The sequence below is a fragment of the Heterocephalus glaber genome, unplaced genomic scaffold, assembly GCF_053883595.1.
Source record: "Heterocephalus glaber isolate CG9 unplaced genomic scaffold, H.glaber_assembly_v1.0 deba00001757, whole genome shotgun sequence".
NCBI classification, from domain to species: domain Eukaryota; kingdom Metazoa; phylum Chordata; class Mammalia; order Rodentia; family Bathyergidae; genus Heterocephalus; species Heterocephalus glaber.
The window spans coordinates 2,820,001-2,833,598 of NW_028258454.1; the positions used below are offsets into that span (position 1 = coordinate 2,820,001).

The 13,598-nt window shown below is 35.1% G+C and overlaps 1 protein-coding gene and 1 pseudogene across 3 annotated transcripts in view; one reads left to right on the plus strand and one right to left on the minus strand.

Moving 5' to 3' along the window:
* The window catches only part of Tbca (tubulin folding cofactor A), a 74,519-nt gene that overhangs the window by 38,569 nt on the left and 22,352 nt on the right, over nt 1-13,598 (plus strand). The gene's annotated exons all lie outside the window — the stretch shown is intronic.
* Nucleotides 8,394-10,425, minus strand: LOC106008191 (dnaJ homolog subfamily C member 8 pseudogene; annotated as a pseudogene).

Below are 13,598 nucleotides of genomic sequence, written 5' to 3' on the forward strand. Positions count from 1 at the left end.
CCCAGAATTTTTAATATTACTTGTTTCTAATTTGGGATTTCAAATGTATTCAGTAGAATATGATCCACTAGATCTTAATAGTTGTGTTGAAAGTGTTCTGTGCTCAAGTTATTTTGTGAAGAGCCGAGTTAAACAAATTTTAATGTTTCTTTATTCTAACATTACACAGAAACTTTCACTGTATGAATCTCTAAAAGGAGACTCTTGTATTCAATATTTCCCAGTCTTTATTTGTTTATAGACCTTTTTATTTTCACCACATTTATTAACATCTCTTGGAAGAGCACTTTTTTCCTACAAACTAGTACCACATTTGAATATTTAATTATGTTTATATGATCAATTAAAGGATAGATTTTTTTCCCCCATAAGTAAATACAAGTTTGAGTCAGCTTGCTATAATTCTGGTTTCCATGTAGTTCTTTAATTCCAAATGCTACAGTTATTACTTGAGTTTTTTTAGTTTGATCAGAGAAAAGGGTATTTGTCATAGATGTGTGTGCATGGGTAATTATGGTAGTCTATCTACAGATTAGAATCCTGAAACAGTCTACCAAATACCTCATCTGAAATAGTGCAGGAAGAGTCTAGAACAACTTTTTGCAAAAAGTTGAGATGTGCAATAAAATACATGATTTAAATGTTCTCTTGTTGTGAGATAAGTTAGAAGTTTTTCATGTTTTTACATGCAGTACTTGGTGTTTATGGGCCAGGAGCTAATGTAGTAATTCTAGTTGTGACAATGCAACATTTTAAAAGTGCTTACTGACAAATTCAGAAAGTCAGGCTATAAAAATGATTGTTTTACTCTGGGTGTACAGTTGAAGAGTAAAGGGTGAAATATTTGAGGTAATACAGAGCTTTTGTAAACTACAGACTAATTAAGGTGACACAGATCCCTTAAGATTTGGAGGGCTTCAGAATCTCTCTAAAGTTGGAATAATTAAGGAGTTTTAGTATATTGCATTTCAAACCAGATTTTCTGGCTATTAAAATTGTGTCAAGTAAGGCTAACAAGTATCATTACCAAGTTTTTTTATTGCTGTGTTCCCCCCCTACCCCCCATACAGATTCTCACTCTGTAGTTCAAAACTGACTGTGTAGCCCAGGCTGGCCTTGAGCTTGCAACAATCCTCCTGCCTCAGTCTCCCAAGTGCTGAGATTACCAAACATTATGTAAAAATAACAAACAGTTAAAGACTTATAAATTTGACTTGAGCTAAAAAGAAAAACCTACTTCTGTATGGTAAGGTACAAAATAAATGCACATTGAAAGTAGGTCCTTTAAAACATACTAAATTACTGTGTGTATACTGTTAGATAGGAATATATTGTGAAAATTATTCCCAACTCTTGAATTTTCCTGAATGGAAATTATTAACAGTTAATGATTATTTTGTCATTCTTCTATTCAAAAGGGCTTAGCTAGGACCTTGATACTAGTAATATAAAAACAAAAGAAATCTTTATACATGTTTCTTCAGCTATTTTAACCTAGTGAACATGTATTAGTACAACAAACTGAGTAAACAGACAGTGCTTCTATACAGTGCTAATAATCCCAAAGCCATGATCTTAGGACTCTCCGATTTAGGAATCTCAGATTCTGTTCCCAAGTTTTCTGATTAATAATCTTAAGAATAGCCTGAGTTGATGGACGACCAAGAATAATTACTATAAGGAATATTAAGTTGGGCTTACTTTATAATTTGATAAAATTCAGATATCCTAATTGATGCTAACTTTCACTATCTATAGACGTGACAGTCATCAATCAACTAAAGTCATATGGATGAAATAACATTTTCTTTGCCATTTTGGTTATGATAAATCTGTATTAGTTTAGGGCCAGGGATTTAGCTCAGTGGTTCCACCACCTGCCTGGCAAGCACAATGACCCGAGTTTGATCCCCGGTACCAAAAAAAAAAATCTATATCAGTTTAGAATAACTGTATATCCCATCATCTACCTGAATGTTCTAGGCAAATAATAATCTCACACAGTGAAGTGACAGTGTTGGATATTCTTCTAGTTTGCCAGTGTTAACCTTCAGATACTGTCTTAAATCTCTTTTGGATCTAAGTTAAGTATAACAATTTTGGAAATAAATTATGAATACCAGTAGTAAAGATGTAGTTCATCCAGTGTAGTACTATTTATCAGTTGTCTTTTTAAGTTCTTTGCCTCTTTTAATGCACCTAATATACAATTGTTTTTCTTTGGAGTTGTATCACTCTTGATTCATATTGTACTGTACTTGCGGACAACTTAGTTCTTTTTTCCCATAAACTGCTTACAAGCCAACTATGTTAGCTAAAACATGTACAGTTATATTAAAAAAAGCAAAAACAAACTAAAAACTATAAAACCCCCTCATACACAGAACTTAGACCTATGTTTCCTCTGTCCTTCTCAGACCCAGCAAAACAATCGTTATGCAAGATTTTTAGCCCACAGCACCACAAAGGTTATAAGATTGACAGCAGGATTCCAATGTTGACAGCTCATGTTGGGAAGGGAATCATTTTAGAGAGGGGTGATGATGAGCTAAGTTTTCAGCTTGCTTCAGTTGCTGATAGGATGTCTAAATAGAGATGTTACAAAGGCAAAGATACAAATCTGAACAGAGTATAAAAAAATGAAATGTACAGAGATTTGGGTTTTAGGTGGTAATTAAAATTTCAAGACTATTTTATATAGAGATGGAGTGGCTGTAGGAGGACTGTGTTTATATGCTTTGTCATATAAACTCAAGCAGAAGCTATTTATGACATCCTTAGCCCTTTCAGTAGCATGTACTTTTTCATTTTACATCTTAAAGTTAAGAACAATGTAAAGGATTAGTAAAATAATATTTGTTTATTTGAATTATGAACTCTGACATTTATTAATTTATTAATCCCTGAGATTCATAGTTTTGAAAAAATTGTATTGATTTTGGATTTGGCACACATCATTTTAGCTGTTTACCAAATACGTGTTGTCTGACTTATTTATTAAAATTAATTAAAGTATATATTCCACCTGAGCAGTTAGTAGAGCCATCTCCAGTTAAATGAATTACTTAATGAGTACTGGGAGAAATGAGTACTGAGGATAAAGTATATGGGGATCTGTTGCCTTTTCTCCATGTCTTCTTTCATGCTATTCAAATTTTGAAGCATGGAATGATTTTACTTTTGGAACAGATAAAAACTATTTAGGTTTTGATAATTGCTTTATTTACTTTAAACATGAGATAACTTGGTGTGGTACAAAGTATTGACACTTGAAGTTAGAAGTCATGATTTCAAATCCTGACTTCATATTCTGGCCAGCTGGCCTTAAATGAGTCACTTCTTTTCTTTGACTCAGTTTCTCATTTGAAAATGGGGATGATGATGGTGGCTGCTCTGCTTACCTCACGAGGTGATCGTGAGTTCATTCAGTAAGCACATCTGTGACGCACGTGCTCAGCTTGGTGTGATGTGAGGCCCAGTCCAGCCTGTTAGGGGTGAAAGTAGACAAGATTCAAGTCTGTTAAGATGGTGTAGATACATTGTGAAGATCCATAGAATCCAGTGTCTGCTGGAGGGCTGGTAGGTTTGCTGGTAGAGTGGTCCTCCCACCACAGGGGACATTTCAGTTTTGATGAATGAGTGAGAGAAAAACAGTATGCAGGGAGAGGAGGCATTCCACTGAAAATAATCAGCATCTCCTATCTCATTTTATTTGTATTTGCATGTACACACGTTTAAGTTTTGTCAAGACAGAATATTGTTGCAGGTTCTTCTTTTGTTTCACTGACCTCGAAATCTTGACTTTAAGAATTATCAGCTATCACACATGCTGTCACATGCCTGTAATTCAGCTACTCAGGAGGCTGAAGCAGAAGGATCGCCAGTTCAAGGCCAGCCTGGACAATTTAGTGAGACCCTGTCTCAAAACAAACAAAAGGCTGGGGATGTAGCTCAGTAGCAGAGTACAGCGTACATAAGGCTCTGTACTAGAGAAAAAAAGTTTGAGAATAGTAGAAAAATCTCACTTGAGACTTTTATGATAACTGTAAAAGGATTTGTAGAGAATGACTAAATTTGTAGAGAATGACTAAAACTTAACGAATTTTATCTGCATACATTTTACTATAATATGAACACTAAATCAGACTCTGAGGTCAACTTCCAGTTGTTCAGCAGTAGGGTACTAATGAAAATTCTTAATTAGTGCAGTTTACTTGTGGTTTCCCACATGTAAGCAGACACACTTTCCCTGGTATTATTTCCTTTGTAGCATTATTGAACATCTTATGCCCCATAGTAGTTTATAGATGCTAATATCTAGGTATAAGTTATAGTTTAGAGGCCCCAATATTTTACTGTTTTATACCTAATTGACTGTAAGTTACAGAAGTACTTTGTAAATAGCAAATATGAACTAGATAGAGCATAATACTTATTCTGGATATTAGCTGCCAATAACCACTACTATCATTAAAAACAGGATTTTAAAATTTTAAAACTGAGTTTTAAGTGTAAAATACAGCCTTTTTACACAAAATTTATATGAAATATTTTTAATTATATTTGGGAAGAAAAAGATAAAGTAATTCAATTTCTAAATGACTACCAGTTTGAATGAATTAGTCCAAAGTAGGAAAGCATAATTTCTGTACTTCAGATGTTTCTAGCTTTAAGTAATAGAAAACCAAATATATGTGGCTTAAACTAGAAAAATACTTATCTCCTATGATAAGAAATGTACTTGAGAGGGTTGATTAAGTCAGTAGTTCAGTAGCATCATCAAAGACTGTAGCTCTAGGGCTGGGGATTTAGCTCAGTGGTTCCGGTGCCTGCCTCACAAGCACAAGGTCCCGAGTTCGATCTCCAGTACCAAAAAAAAAAAAAAAGACTGTAGTTCTCTGACAACTCAGAGTGACCTGTTCTTTAAACTGGATTTCCTCACGATCTCATGGGCCTCCACAAGTGGCAGGTATCACATAGGGGTAACAATGTCCAGGAGAGAAAAGGAATTCTGTCCCATTTAGGAATTATGACAACCTTCTCAGAGCCCCCAGAAAATGTCTTTTATGTAGTTTTATCCACAATAGGGTTACTATCACATGCTTAAACTGTCACTTGACGAAGGGAATAAAACCTTTATGATTGACTTCTTTTAAGGATATGACTTCTTGGATGATTCTAAAATTGGATTCTAATTTAGCAAGTAAGAAATGAAAGAATGGCTTCTGAGTAAGCAACTAACAATGTTTTCTATAAGTAACACTTGTAAACTTTCTTTTACATATTTGAATGTTTGAGAATTACTTGAAAAATTAAAGTATATCAGTAGTGGCCATGGGTGTGGAGTTAAGTGGCACTTAGTAGTTGTGAGAATTTGGACAAGCTACCAAAGCTCCATAAATTTCAATTTAGTTATCACTGAATTGGGCATACTCGTGCCTGTTATATAAAGTTGTCTTGAAGTTTAAATGACAATGTGTTTAGCATACTTTGGCACACTACTTGGCTCATACTAAATGGTCACTGTATTAGCTGCTCTTTTGAAATCATGTTTTAATTTTAGCTGATAGTGAATGAATCATGCTTTTGCCTTAGTTTACTATATGTGACATTCTGTTGAATGTCACCAAACAGCCTATTTTAAGAGAGAAAATTTGGTCATGGTAGTTGGAAATGATAAATCCTTAAAAGCCATTTATCCAACCTACTTTTTTCATTATTGTTGCTGTCTTAAGCTTAATTTTTACTAGTGTACCTTTTCTTTGTTTTACTACTTTTATGAAATAAAGTAGTTTGGGATTTTATTTATTTGTAAAATATTGATAGATTTTAAATCATATTTTAATCTAAAGACTTAAAAACATGAGGAGGCATAATAAGATTATAAAGTAGTGATAATATTTAAATGAGGCTCTAAGTGTTGAATGCAGTAACATACTGAAAATCTGTTCACATTAGGCCCTCAATAACTTTTCTTTTCCTTTATCTCTGACAATTTACTGTATAAAAATCTCAAAAATATTGTTTGTTTCTTGAGAAACAAGATCTTAAGTTTCTTATCAGATATATTAGAGAACTTTCTGTCAGGAAAACGGAACTCATACTAGGAAGGATTTCAATAAAAAGATTTAAATATAAGGAGTTGGTTACATAGATGTTGCTACAAGTTTTATAAAATGTTAAACTTTCATTAATTGACCAGGGGTGTCTTAGCCACCACTTACAATATGTTTTTTATGAGAAAAATTTAATAGGCATTACTTAGCCTTTAAACTTTAAAAACAAATATGTTAAATAAGTGAGGAAAGATATGCTCAGATTATAGGTCTGTTCTGAAAGTTAAAAATTAATAAATGGATTACAGTTATATCACTTTAAATGTTATATAGTATAAGATTACTTTTCTCTCTATATGGATAGAATGTTGCCTGCCCAAAGGAGATTGTTCGAATAAATCTAGGTTAAATGTATTCTATCATTTGCTTCATATTATAACCATAATGGTTAGGAAGATTCCTGGAGTTTCTATTTGTTTTTTATTTTTATAATTGAGAGAAAAGATACATGATGACTTTATCATAGTATTATCTTCTCTGTTCTTATTATTGATGTTCCTTGTTTTCATTTAGACTGATTGGCTTCCAGCCCTACAGCAGGTTAAATCTTGGCCTCCTCCTACCCTTTCATCTTACTGTTGCTTTATATTGACCATGGCTTCTGGGTCTCATGACTTCTTTTCTTGATTTTCACTTTGTTTGCTAGGGTACATTCTTCGGTAAATTTTCAGAAAGGTGGCATATTGGATAAACTTTTTGAGTTTTTACATGACTAAAAAGAGTTCCCTTGGCGTATAACTTTTTTCATCAGTTAGCCACATGACTCATTGCTTCTTTCAGACCTTAACTCATAACATCCTCTTTTCAAAGAGGCCTTCTCTGATTATCCTATGTTAAATTGTAGTCCCCTTATATTACCAATCCTCCTTCACTACTTTTTTCTCTGTAGCACTTATTGTAATCTTCCTTGCTATTAACAAAGGTATTAATAAAGGTAAAAAATATTTTTCTTATTTGTCTTTATTTCCCCACTAAATATGGCCACAGGGAAGTGATTTTTATAGTTTTATTCACCAGTATGTCATTAATACATAAAATCAGGCTTGGCACATAGTAGCCACTCAATAAATAATGAGTTAATGAATTTTTCCATCACCCTTTATTATAGTTATAAATCCAGGTTATAAATCATTTTTTCTCAGAACTTTGAAGGGATTGCCCCATCATCATCTGGTATCTAGTGTTATTAATGTGATATATAATGTCAATCTGATTCTTCTTCCTTGTATAGGTGACCTATTTCCTCTCTTTTAAAAAGCTTTAATTTTCTTGGTGCTCTGGAAATTCTTAATGTACATAGATGAGCACCCCTCCCCCAATCTTGTTTGGTACCTGTGAAACCCTTTCAGTTAAGATTACTGTTTTTTTCCCCAGCTATAGGAAATTTGTTCCTTCAAAAAAAAATCTTCCCCTCCTTTTTTTTCTGTACTATATACAATTCCTTTTGTTCATACACTGAACTACTCCGATTTATCACCTTTTTTCTTATTGTTCCATTTTTCTTGCTTTCCTTTTTAAATTTTATATTTTTTTAGTTGAAGCTTTGATATGCTTATTGTTTAAACAGTGAATTCTCGAATACTATCTTTTCTTTTCTTTTCTTTTCTTTTTTTTTTTTTAGTACCAGAGATTGAACTCAGATCCTTGTGCTTGTGAAGCAGGCAGTGGAACCACTGGGCTAAATCCCTGGCCCTCTGGAATATTTTTTTAACTAAAATAATATCAACTGGTGGACAATTACAGGAGTAGATTTGATTTGATGGTTGTTTTTTATTAATAACAAATGATAAAGGCAACTTATCACATTATAGTGGGAGATGGAAGTGTTAGTAAAATCTTTGGTTGACTAGAAAAAAGGTTAGCCTAATTTCATATTGTGCACTATATATTTTAAATATTTTTGTAACATTTAACACTTCCTTTTCCTACTAATGTGGTAAGCTGTCTTTGTCATTTTTTTTTGTAAGCAATATGTTTAATTGGATGATTTTCACGAACTATACATGAAGTTTCAAAGCATCACAATTCAGTGAAATATAAAACGTTAAGTTACAGGCTGTGGAAAGAGAAGGCAGCATCAATGGTGGCACCTTCCAATCCTGGTTGTTCTAGGGAAGGGGTAAAGGATGAGGGAAGGTCTTTTTTAAACCAAGCCCCTCATTTCAATGTACAAAAGAATTGCTCTGATCCATATTAAATTGTATTGAAAACAAAATGGACTAAAAAGCAAATGCTACTCTAATGTTTGGGTGAAGGCGGGAGGAAAGAATGAGTCCTTCAAAGCAGGAAGGAGATAACTGGGGAAAGTTCTGTGGTTGTGACCCAAGCGGTCGCACGCTGCTCCATTTTCACTTTTGGTGGTCTCAGGAAGGTCCGATTTTTCTTTTCTTTCTTCCCCTTTGTATTTGCTTGGAAGTTTCACCAGCTGTCTACCCGACCATCTTGACTTTCCTCAAAGTTTTTCTGCCACTCTCTTTCTCATTTGACTTTTTCTTGAGCTTCAATCTCTTCTTCCCTTTGTCATTTCCTTTCATGCATTGCTTTGGCTTCTCTCTCTTTCCTTTTAATTTCTAGCTCAGCAAAGAGTTTCATGGTCTCCTTATACACTGCTTGTTTGAACAGCTCAGGATCATCCTTCTCTACATTTGTAGGTTTCCCTTCCTTCTTTAATTGTTTTTTTCATTCTTTTACAGTGTGTTCCATGTATTCTTTTCCTGCCTGAATTACATCAAGAGCCTTCCTCTTTTGTTCCTGATCCAGTAGCAACTTGTAAGCTTTGTCCACAGCTTCAAAAGCCTTTTGTGCTCTGTCAGCATCATCTTGGTTTTTGTCAGGATGCACCAATATGCACCACTGACAAAACCTTTTTTATTTCTTCATCTGTCACTTCAGGATCTATCTGAAGAACCTCAAATGGGTTCAAATTGAAGTAAGAGGAACCAGGACGGGTCAATCTTTCAATCTGATTTTTGGACATTAGAACTGAATCTCTTTTCTCTATATTTGTTTTACCTCACTGTAGAAAGTCATAAATGCTTCCTCGGTGCTGCCTCCACCGCCCGAGGCCTGTCATGTATTATTAATAAAAAGTATAAATATTAATTCAAATCTACTCCCGTTACTGTCTACCAGTTGATATTTTGTTTTAGTTAAAAAATAATATGCCAGGCCAGGGATTTACCTGAGTGGTTTCACCGCCTGCTGCGCAAGCACAAGGACCTGAGTTCGATCCCTGGTACCAAAAAAAGAAAAAAAAAATATACCAGAATTCACTGTTTAAACAGTAATAAACATATCAAAGCTTAAACTTTGGATTCCTTGCAGCATCCAAGTCCAAAACTCAGATGTTTACAGGAACCAAGTGTATATGATCTGAGTGTTTGAGAAGGGGTGTGTGTGAATTGGGACAAAGTGAGTAACATCGACCCATCTACAAGAGACAGTCTCCAGTTATCTCCAGCTGGTGGTAGGAATATGACCTTTGTGTTCTGTAATGAAAACCTCCAAGAAAAGCTAGACTTACGTGACTTACATGTTGACTTTAGCAGCTTTTTAATGGGAACAAATTTCTCTTTCTCCCTCCTCTTTCTGCTTTTTGTGTTTGTTTGTTTGTTTTGTTTTTTTAACATTGTGAGTCAAATAAAAGCATCTTGGTGGGATTTTATTTAGCTCAGTGATAGAACACTTGCCTGGCATGGACAAGGCTTGGGATCAAATCTCAGCACTGCAAAAACAAAACAAAACGAAAACACTTAGGTTTTGCTGAAGCAGACTGACAATTTGCTGTCTCTTTTCTAACAAATTTCTTCCACTACTTAAAGGGAACTTTTAGACAAATACATGTAGTGACATGAATTAGTGGTTGTATTTTGAATCTCAGATGAAAACTGTTTTCATCTTAATTTTAAAAATTCTTGTGAAAGGAATTTTTAATTACAAAGTACAGATTTCTCTATGTAGTGCTTACTTGTTCAGTTGTGCCTGATATATCAGTACTCAGAACTTCCCCTGCAACTGACTCAGTGGTCACAAACTTTTCTTTTCCCTTTTTGGTAACGGATTTATTGAGATATAATTTATATTCACACAGTTCACCCATTTAAAGTCTAGAGTTCATTGCTTTTTAGGATCCAGTATTTACAGAGTTGAGCAACTATATTTAATACTGTTTCGATTCCACGCTCTGAGGAAAGAGAAGGTGAGGCAATCCCAGCGCCTGGGAAGAGGCTCCCCCACTGCAATTCCACTCTCCTAGGGCAGAGAACGTGAGCCAATCCCAGCGCCCAGGAAGAGCGTCCCCCACAGCCATTCCACGCTCCTAGGGCAGAGAAGGTGAGCCAATCCCAGTGTCCAGGAAGAGGCTCCCCCGCCGCCATTCCACGCTCCTAGGTCAGAGAAGATGAGCCAATCCCAGCGTCCAGGAAGAGGCTCCCCTGCCGCCATTCCATGCTCCTAGGTCAGAGAAGGTGAGCCAATCCCAGCGTCCAGGAAGAGGCTCCCCTGCCGCCATTCCATGCTCCTAGGTCAGAGAAGGTGAGCCAATCCCAGCGTCCAGGAAGAGGCTCCCCCGCCGCCATTCCATGCTAGTAGGGCAGAGAACGTGAGCCATGTGGGTACCAGAAGCACACCCAGCCCCCCGCCGTGGAAATGAGAAGACACGTAAACAAGCCTCAGAAACAGACTTCCAGATCACCTGCAGCAACCCCAAAAGGAAAGGAGATAGAACAATCTGATACTCAACCGCCTGGACTCCCTCAACTGGCAACAAAAGAGGATCTGGAAAAAATGAAATCAGAAATAATTTCTCAGATAACAGCAAAGATTGTGCCCATAGTGCAAGACATGATTAATCTAGAGAGGACACAGATAAAAAAAATAGAGGATCTGAGGAACATGATGGAATCCCAACATAGGAAACAAATGGAATCAATAAAACAGATGCAAATGTACTTCCAGGAGATTAAAAATTCCATCAAAAATCTACGCATCAGAATGAACCAATGTGAGGACAGAATTTCAGATATGGCGGATAAGATTGCAATTAGTGACCAGGAAAAGAAAAATTGCTTTAAAATTGTAAGGGACCACAAAAAATCAATCCAACAGCTGCTAGACGATGCAAAGAAGACTAACATAAGACTGATTGGAGTCAATGAAGAAACAGGAGAGAGTGCAGATGACATAAAAAAATCTGTTCACAGAAGTGATGGCAGAAAACTTCCCAAGCAGGGGAAAAGAACTTGACATACAGATAAGTGAGGCATGTAGGACTCCAACTAGCCTTGATCAAAAAAACTCTACACATAGACGTATAATAGTTAGGATTCCCGAAACCCAATAGAAGAACAAAGTTCTCCAAGCAGTGAGAGAAAAGAAATAAATCCACATACAAAGGAACACCCATCAGAATCACAGCACACTTCTCAATGCAAACCTTCAAGGCAAGAAGAACTTGGAGTGATGTATTTCAAGCCCTAAAGGAGAACAGCCTCCAACCCAGATTGATGTACCCTGCAAAACTATCTTTCAAAATTGATGGAGAAATAAGATACTTTCATGATAAAGAGCACCTCAGGAACTTCATGAATACCAAACCAGCACTCCAAAAAATTTTAGACAATGTCCTAGGAAAAGACAATGAGGATCATAACCCCAGGAAGCCCAGCAGAATGAATCAGTTGGGCGTGACAAATTAAATGGAAAGGGGGAGAATCCAGCAAAAAGAAAAAGCCATTACAAGGCTTTTAAAACTTTCAACTTCATCTCCCTAATGAGTATACAATTCAGTCTTGTTTTTGTGCATGATTAGTATTTTTCTGATTCTAGAGTTGCACACCTTTCCTTGTGCTGTGCTGGCTATCATCTTCTTGTGTCTACTTTTTAATTGAGTTGTCTATTAATGAGCTGTAAGAGTTCTTTATATATTCTGGTCATAGGTTATATGCATTGTAAATATGGTCTGTTTAAGGACTACTTTTCATTTTAATGATGTCATTTAAAGTTCTAAATTTTGATGAAATCTCATTTATCAATTTTTTCCCTTTATACATCATGTTTTTTTGTATCCTAGGAAGTTCTTGCCTACCCTAAATTCATAAACATTTTCCCTTATAATTTCTTCTTAAAGTTTTATACTTTTAGGCTTTCATATTTAGGTTCATAGATCCTTTCAAGTTATTTTTATGTATAGAAATAAAGGGTTGAGGTTAATTTTTTATATACGGATACCAAGTGTTCTAGTGCCATTTGCTGAAAACACTATCTTTTTCTCGGCTCTTGAATTCAGTTTATATTCTATAAAATGTTAATGTTAAGTAATCTTTCAAAACTCAGTGGACCTTATATGTGTGGTTCTATTTCTAGATTCTCTGTTTTATTCCAATGATCTATATGTCTTTCCTTACACCAACACTGCCTTGATTACTGTAGCTTTAGAGGAAGTCTTAAAATTAGGTACTAAATGTCTCCCAACACGGCTTTTTTTTCCATTTTTACTTTTCTAGGTCCTTTGTACTCCTGCATAACTTTTAAATTTCAATATCCAATTCCTCATTTATAGCAAGTATACATAGACCTGAATTTTTATATATACCTTGTGTTTTCTAATCCTGCTAAATTCTAATACAAGTTCTAGGGGTTCGTAGAGATTTCTTAGTATGTTCTCTATAAATGATCATTTCATCTACATATAAAAGATTTTGCTTCTACCTTGCCAATCCTATCCTAATTGTGTCATTTTATTGCCAGACTATTTTGGTTTGGGCCTAGGTTTCAAAGTTTAATGGACAGGTGAAGAGTAAGCCTATCTGCCCTTGTTCCCCACCTTAAGGAGAAAGCATTGTATCTTCTCCTTTCATATAAGGCGTTCTTGCTGGAAGTATGGATTGCATGTCTTTAATCTGTTGAGAAGGTTCTGTTCTACTTCTAGTCTGATAGCTTTTACCTTGAACAGCTGTGGAATTTAGTCCAATACATTTTCTTCAGCTACTGACAGAATCATACAACTTTTTCCTTTCCTCTTAAAATGATGTCTTTTGGGGGTAGATCTTCCAATGCTGCCATCCCTATAATAAAAGCACTTTCTACATCCTGCCAAATCTGACTTCTAATAGTTTGTTAAACAAATTTCTATCTATGTTCACACTTTTTTCTTCTGTTATCTTTATCCAGTTTTAGGATAGCACAATGTCAGTTTCCTAAAGTGAGGGGAGAAATGTTCCTTTATTTTTTTCTGCTTTAAATGTTTGATATAATTTATCAGTTAAAATGTATTTGAGCCTGTTGTCATATAGGTAGGTTTTCCAAGCTAGGAATATACTTTAATAGGTGCCATTCAAATTTTATATTTCCTCCAGAGTTAGTTTCATTAATTTATCTTCCAAAGTACTTCTTAGAAGTTGTCAGATTTATTTCAAAACAGATTTTTGAAATATGCTCTCTATATCCTTTTAAAAATCTGTAAAATCTGTGGTAATATCTCCT